At 42.5% G+C, this 6,202-nt stretch overlaps 1 protein-coding gene across 6 annotated transcripts in view; it reads left to right on the top strand.

The window, feature by feature from the left end:
* The first annotated feature begins 1,293 nt into the window (after nt 1–1,293).
* Nucleotides 1,294–6,202, top strand: part of LOC308461253 (uncharacterized protein) — a 10,010-nt gene continuing 5,101 nt past the window's right edge. The window contains exons 1-3 of one of the 6 annotated variants that reach the window (XR_013978851.1): nt 1,294–2,515; nt 3,016–3,060; nt 3,615–3,894. The gene's annotated coding sequence lies outside the window, so the exon portion shown is untranslated. The other 5 variants (XR_013978852.1, XR_013978850.1, XM_080978003.1 and 2 more) reach the window with 5 other exon arrangements.

Below are 6,202 nucleotides of genomic sequence, written 5' to 3'. Positions count from 1 at the left end.
CAATGCTAGCACATTATTGTCATCTGGAAAGGAAAAACATAAACCTGAACGTTGTCATAAAGGCAATCCAGGCAGAGAATATAACAACTCTTGGTCAGCTGTTAAGGCAGACCCACTATCCCGGTAGACCTTTCAGAATCAGTAGGGCTACAGATGCATGATGGAAAGGGTAGCTGGAAGGCTCAATTGTCATGTCCCAGTGGCCTTCTAGCAGCCCAACCAGCAGGACTGGGCCAAGACATTTTGGCACCTGAGGTGAACCACAAAATGGAGTGAAGATCTACCTCAGGAACAAGGGGGGACTAAAGAGCTACATCTGGAACAAGGTTTAGAATAAGGGTTCACCAGGAGGCTGCTGTAGAGGCGGTCTAGGGAGGGGCTGCCGAGGAGACAGTAGATCCAGACTCCAAGGAGTGTGCTGCAGCCGTCACTGTCACTGCGGAAGTGGCAGCAAAGTTATCCCCACCACAGTAGAATTGCTATTAAAAAAAATTTAAAAATCCTATCTGTATATCACATATATCACACCTCCATTTAACTTGTAAGAGGACTTTAGAAAGGGAGCTGGCTCCTGAAAAATAATAACTTTAGCAATTCAAGCTCACAAAATTTTAACAAGACATTGTCAAAAGGCATAAACACACAAATCAGGGACAGTTATTTGCCCAAGACAGGGAGGAGATAAGAACTGTCCCTAATAAACAGGGATAACTGAAGCATTTGTCATATTCCTCCAGGACTTAAATTTTTAAGGGCTATCTGCCAAGAACACATCATCTAAAATTGGCAGAAGTGACACATCAGTGAGAGCTAGAAACTTTATTTTCCTCACCCAGCAAAAGAAATAGACACAAGCTGATTAGTCTGACCAAATATAGCCCTGGGGGAGAAGTCTGTCGTTCATCCGCTTGTGGTAAACTTCCTTGCTATTTAAAAATACAGATATATGAAAAATTAAACTTCCTCTTTCCTGTACTTTGGCGACCAGTGGGGAGGTGATACAGAGAAATAATAGCAGGACAGAAATGACTATATGGGATTATTTATGGCTGAGTCCAGCATTGCAATACCACTTTTGTGCAGTGACGTGAACTCACTGCATTTGCAAGCTGACCTTGTGTTTCTCTTGGAAGCAGACGGGAAGAAAGAAATTCAAAATTAAAACGACACTGTCATCACAAATATGGTATCCTGCTTGTTTCCTTTTTAGATAGATAGATAAGGGAAATGTATTGGGGTCAGACCTGAGGAAGCTTTATATGTAGAGCTGCACTTCATGTTATTGGACTACAACTCCCATCAGTCCAAGCTATTTTGGCTAAAGGCCAAGGATAATAGGAGTTGTCTTCCAAAAACATCAGAAGAACATCACACTGGCTATTCCTGACCTAAATAGCAATATATTTTTATAGGTTTGTTGTGGGTCAAGTCTGATTTATCCATGAAACCCTTAAAGGCTTGTGATTCTGTGTCCAGTTTCTTTGTAAGATAATTGCTTTAGCTGGCCAGCTAAGTAGCATAATTTACATGTCCAAAGAAGTTGCCCTGTTGCCTTAAGGGAAAAATTGGAGCAACCCTCTTCCATCCCTCACCTAATTGGAAGTGACTATACCTTGTAAGGTAGAAGAAAAATAGCCAGAGTATCACCAGAGATTGGTGAGTTAATTGTGTTCAAGGTCCTTGCATTAATTTACAAGGTTCTTGACAACTTTGGCGAAGGATCCCTCAGGGACCACCTGATCCCTCATTCCAGGGGAGTCACTGGGAGTTGTTCCCCCGTGGCTCAGATGCACAGCTTGTACCTACCAGGTGCAAGCATTCAATATTATGGGCCCAGTTTTATGGAACTCTCTTCCAGATGTGATGAGTCAGCCCCACCTACTGAATTCTTTTTTTATTCCAGCATGCATTTTAACTGAAGTCTGGTTTTATAATTTTAACTCTTCGTTGCATTGCATCAGATTGTAATTAAGCGGCATATAAATTGTCAAAGGAAATAAGGAATCAATTAATATTTCCAAAGAGCCCTGTTGACATCTTTTATACCAGCTACTAGAAATCACAACGGCGGGGACGGCGGAGCGCTCTTGCCTGCTCGCTGCCTTTCCCAAAGGCATCACATGAGAACAGGGGTGCTGGATTAGATGGGGCTCTGGCTTGATCCAGCGACAAGAGGGCATTCTGCTAACTTGCTGCAAAACATCATGCTTAGGAAAAAACCACCATCAGCAGCGGCAAAGCGGGAGAGCAAAGAGTTAAAACCACAGAGCGACCGCGGCATTCCCAGCTTTCTGCCAGCCAGGCTGGTGGTTCCTGAAGATGTTGGAGATCGCTGCAGGAAAAGAGAAGGGGAGCTCTAATAAAGGGTGCACCTTCCTCCGTGGCTGCTCCTCCCTCCAGCTGGGCTTTGCTGGCTGGTGGATGCTAAGCCACCTGGGGAGGCGGCTTGTGCTAGGAGCCATCCGGAGGGGGAGGCGGGGATGGTGATGTCAGGGGCACAAATACCCTGAGTTCGGTAAGTTGGCCGGGCGTGGGCGAAGGGAGAAAGAGAAAGAGGACTGATGTGTGCTATATATATATATATATGATCATAGCGTTGGGAGCCCGACGATCATCTAGTCCAGCCCCCTCTGCGATGCAGAAATATGCAGCTGGCGCATACGGGGATCGAACCTGCAACCTTGGCGTTCTCAGCAACACGGTCCAACCAGCTGAGAGAGAGAGAGAGGCGGGCAGAAAGGAGATGAACGGCGCAGGGAAACGGCAGTGGAATGCAGTGGGTGGGAGAGAAGATATAATGGGTGTTCAATAGTATAATGCTTAGGAATGAATTGTAGCTTTACTTGCGGATATTTAATTATACATTGCATGCCGAAAAAGAAAGATAAACAGAAGGGAGGACCAAAAGAAGAAAATGCACATCTCACTGCAGGATTCAACATAGTAATTCTTACCCAGTAGTTGCAATGGCAAAGTCCGCTAAACATTTATAAAGAAACCCTCATTTATTTACAGCACAATCCTAAGCAGGTCTGGTCAGAATTGAGTCCTGAATTCAAGGTGAGTTACTCCCAGAAAAGTGAGGTTAATATTGCAGCTTTAAGGTACTACAAGGGATTGAACCTTTGATCTTAATTTTATTTGCTTACAGCTTTATTGGTACTATTTTATTTTATTGACTTATTTTATTCATTAAATTTATATATTCTCTTACAATAGTGCCAGCTGCTGCCTGCCTGCCTGCCTGCTATTGTCCTCCAGCCTCATTTTATTCCAGTACTGGATAAGCAGCTGCAATATCTCTCTAGTTTTGTTGTACATTCTGATTCCTTCCTACAGGTGTTTAAAACTACGAAGGGTATAATATAGTGTTCTTGAGTGCTCAAAGCCCTTTGTGTACAATGATCTCAGTAACCCTTACAACCACCGTGTAATATAGGTCAATATTATTCCCCTCATATTGTAGCTTGGGACAGGGTGGGATTGGGACTGAGAATGAGAAATAGCAAGCAGTATAAAGGTAGCCTCTTTAATAATGTGCTTTAACTTCTGTAGTGGGCTGACCATCATGGTGGTTGTGTGAATTATATGACCCTGCTGTTCCCATTTTGCAGATAAGGGCCTTATTAAATATGGAGAAGTCAACATTTGGATCCATCTTCAGAATCTACTTTATCAGTGATGCCTTTGGCCCAGTCCTCTGTTTTGCATGCCCTTACATAATGCAGCCTAAACACATGGATTTGAAGCAATTGCTTATTCCTTCCCTCTCTTTGTTCTTTCCCTGTGTTGAATTATAGACTGTAACCTTCTCAGGGCAGAGACCTGTTTTCTCGTACTGTGTTAAGTTCCATGCACACTGATGGCACTATGCAAATAAATAATAAAAAAACACGCATGAGGGAATCAACCTTTTTATAATAAATTGAGTGAAGCATACACACAAAGACACATACACACACACATTGCATTTTACAATAAAATAAAAGCTCAGGAGTTGAAATTACACTAGAGCCATTTTTACCATGTTCATATTGATTGTGTTTCTTTTCTCATTGTTACATTTAACTTTTATAAAATTAACTCAGACTAACATTTTTGTATTGTCATGTAGTCCAGACATCTTAGTGCTCTCTCCCATCATTGCTTTTTTGTTGTTGTGGGGTGGGGAGGGGTGCCCAAAAACATAAAAGGTTGAAAGCAAATGGGAAGAAAACAGCATATTTCATCAGTCACCCTACGTCATCCATTAGAAACGGTGCTAATTAAATACAAAAGACACACACACAGGAAAGCAGTAGAAAGGATTTCAAGGGGGGGACCAATAGTAATAACTGTAATAACCAAGGTACATTATATAAGATAGAGGATACTAACGAAAAGAAAAATAGAGAGGGGAAAAGAGGGGTGGGGAGAAGGAAGGAAGGAAGGAAGGAAGGAAGGCAGGCGAGAGAGAGAGAGAGATTGTATATGTAGTGCAGAGGAAAGGTATTTGAAAATGGGTTGGGTGTGTGTGTTATCGCCAACCCTTTCATTCCAATGACTTATAAAAAGGACCCATCGTTTTAAGAACTTGATCTCTTGTTGGTTTCTGGCTTCTCGAGTATGGCATTTTAATGCATTTTACCGCTTCTCATAATTTCTCTGGCCAGTCTTTTCATTGGGGGTGGGGCGGTCACTTCATCTTCCAGCATTTAGCTAGACAAATTCTGGCTTGTGTTTCTTAAAATGAATACTGCAATATACATACCAATTTTCTTGAATGTCTGAGCATTGTTTTGGTCTGGACCCCCAGCCACCTGCCCCGTTTCCCTTTCTTCCCCACACAGAACACATTGTATTATTTAAGAGTATTTGTTTTTCTTTTTGGAAAGTCCAATAAAAAACTATTAATAATAATAATAATAAATCAAAATTCCAAGAATTCTGAATTTTATCCCTCTGAACAAAATAGGTTACCTTTCTATATATGTGTGTGCTTTGAAATTCATGGTAGCTGCTAACATATCTAAAATAAAGGTATCTTCTAATGAAAATGAGTTACTAAGTATAAATAGCATTAAAGAAATTGTGGAAAGAAGTACAATATTAGCTTCCCAAATTGCAAACCAGGGGTGTTTACTGGTCAAAGCATTTGACAAAGATGGGTAATAAACTCCATTTTAGGCCCCTAAACTCATTGGGTTTGGCCAAACCTACCTTACCTGTTTGTTTTTCAGCATTTGTAGGCTCTTCTATATCAAAATGTTCTCAGGGCAGCTAAGTTAATCAAAAAAAGTTAAAAGACAACAAGAGGAAAATTAATAGAATACAATGTTAAGCAGAATTTAAATTCCGCATTAAGCTCAGAAACAAGAAGGGGTGTGTCAAAAATGAAAACAGCAAGATTTGAAAGCCCTAGGAAATTAAGGTTGGTGCCAAGGAAGCCTCTCTGTGGAGGGCATTCCACAGCTGGGGTGCCACCACTGAAAAGACCCTTCGATTCATTTGACATCTCTTCGCTGGTGGGGACACCTAAAGAAGATCCTCCAGCTTTGATCTCAGGGTCCAGGTAGGTACGTTAGGAGCGGCGACCCTTCAGGTACCCCCGTCCCATGCTATGAAGGGCCTTAAAACTGCATTTTGAATCTGGCCCAGAAACAGACTGTGAGCCAATGCAGGTGCCAAAATAACATGTATGGTGTAAGATGTTTTTAACACTCCGTCCCAGCGAGCAATCTACCAGCCATGTTCCTTACCAGCCGGAGTTTCTGGATAGTTTTCAAAGGCAGTCCCCTCCACCTCACGACATGTTGTAATAACCCAGATGGGAGATTACCTGGGCATGGATCACCAGAGCAAGGCTTTCTCTGTCCTGGTAGAGTTACAGCTGTCCCAGCTCCTGCCAACCTAGCAGTTTGAAAGCATACCAGTGCAAGTAGATACATAGGTACCGCTGTGGTGGGAAGCTAAATGGCATTTCCATGCACTCTGGCTTCTGTCACGGTGTCCTGTTGCACCAGAAGCGGTTTAGTCATGCTGGCCACATGACCCAGAAAGCTGTCCATGGACAAACACTGGCTCCCTCAGCCTGAAAGCGAGATGAGTGCCACACCCCATAGTTGACTCTGACTGGACTTAACTATCAAGGGGTCCTTTACCTTTACCTATAGCTGGGGTACAAACCTAGGCTGGGAAGAGGCACTCTGAGCTAATGACTAAG

The sequence above is a fragment of the Podarcis pityusensis genome, assembly GCF_964106645.2.
Source record: "Podarcis pityusensis genome assembly, chromosome: 13".
NCBI classification, from domain to species: Eukaryota; Metazoa; Chordata; class Lepidosauria; order Squamata; family Lacertidae; genus Podarcis; species Podarcis pityusensis.
The sequence above is the reverse complement of the archived record's forward strand: the minus strand, read 5'-3'. Positions and strand labels throughout refer to the sequence as shown.